At 36.7% G+C, this 305-nt stretch overlaps 1 protein-coding gene across 1 annotated transcript in view; it reads left to right on the plus strand.

Moving 5' to 3' along the window:
- Positions 1-305, plus strand: part of LOC102479733 (cytochrome P450 1A4) — a 19,619-nt gene that overhangs the window by 5,031 nt on the left and 14,283 nt on the right. The gene's annotated exons all lie outside the window — the stretch shown is intronic.

Consider the following 305-nt stretch of genomic DNA (forward strand, 5'->3'; position numbering starts at 1 on the left):
CCCCCACCCCCATTCAATTGTTCTGCCAATGAACTTAATTAGTCTAAATATATCCAATAGCTAGCACAGCTGACACATACCTATACATGAACCCAAGTCTGACTTTAGGCATAAGCCCCAGTGAGTAGAATGAACATACTATAAAGTAGTACCCAGCTGTGTCCATACAGCTCGCTGCAGTCGTCAAATAAGCATTTTTTTTTTTTTACAAAATGATACGAACAGTTTTACCAGTTTTTTTTTTTTTAAATATTACCTAACATTCATTCCCTGAGCATCATCACAACATACTAAATGTGGTTTCC

Source organism: Tupaia chinensis, unplaced genomic scaffold (assembly GCF_000334495.1).
Source record: "Tupaia chinensis unplaced genomic scaffold, TupChi_1.0 Scaffold146052_1, whole genome shotgun sequence".
Lineage (NCBI taxonomy): Eukaryota > Metazoa > Chordata > Mammalia > Scandentia > Tupaiidae > Tupaia > Tupaia belangeri.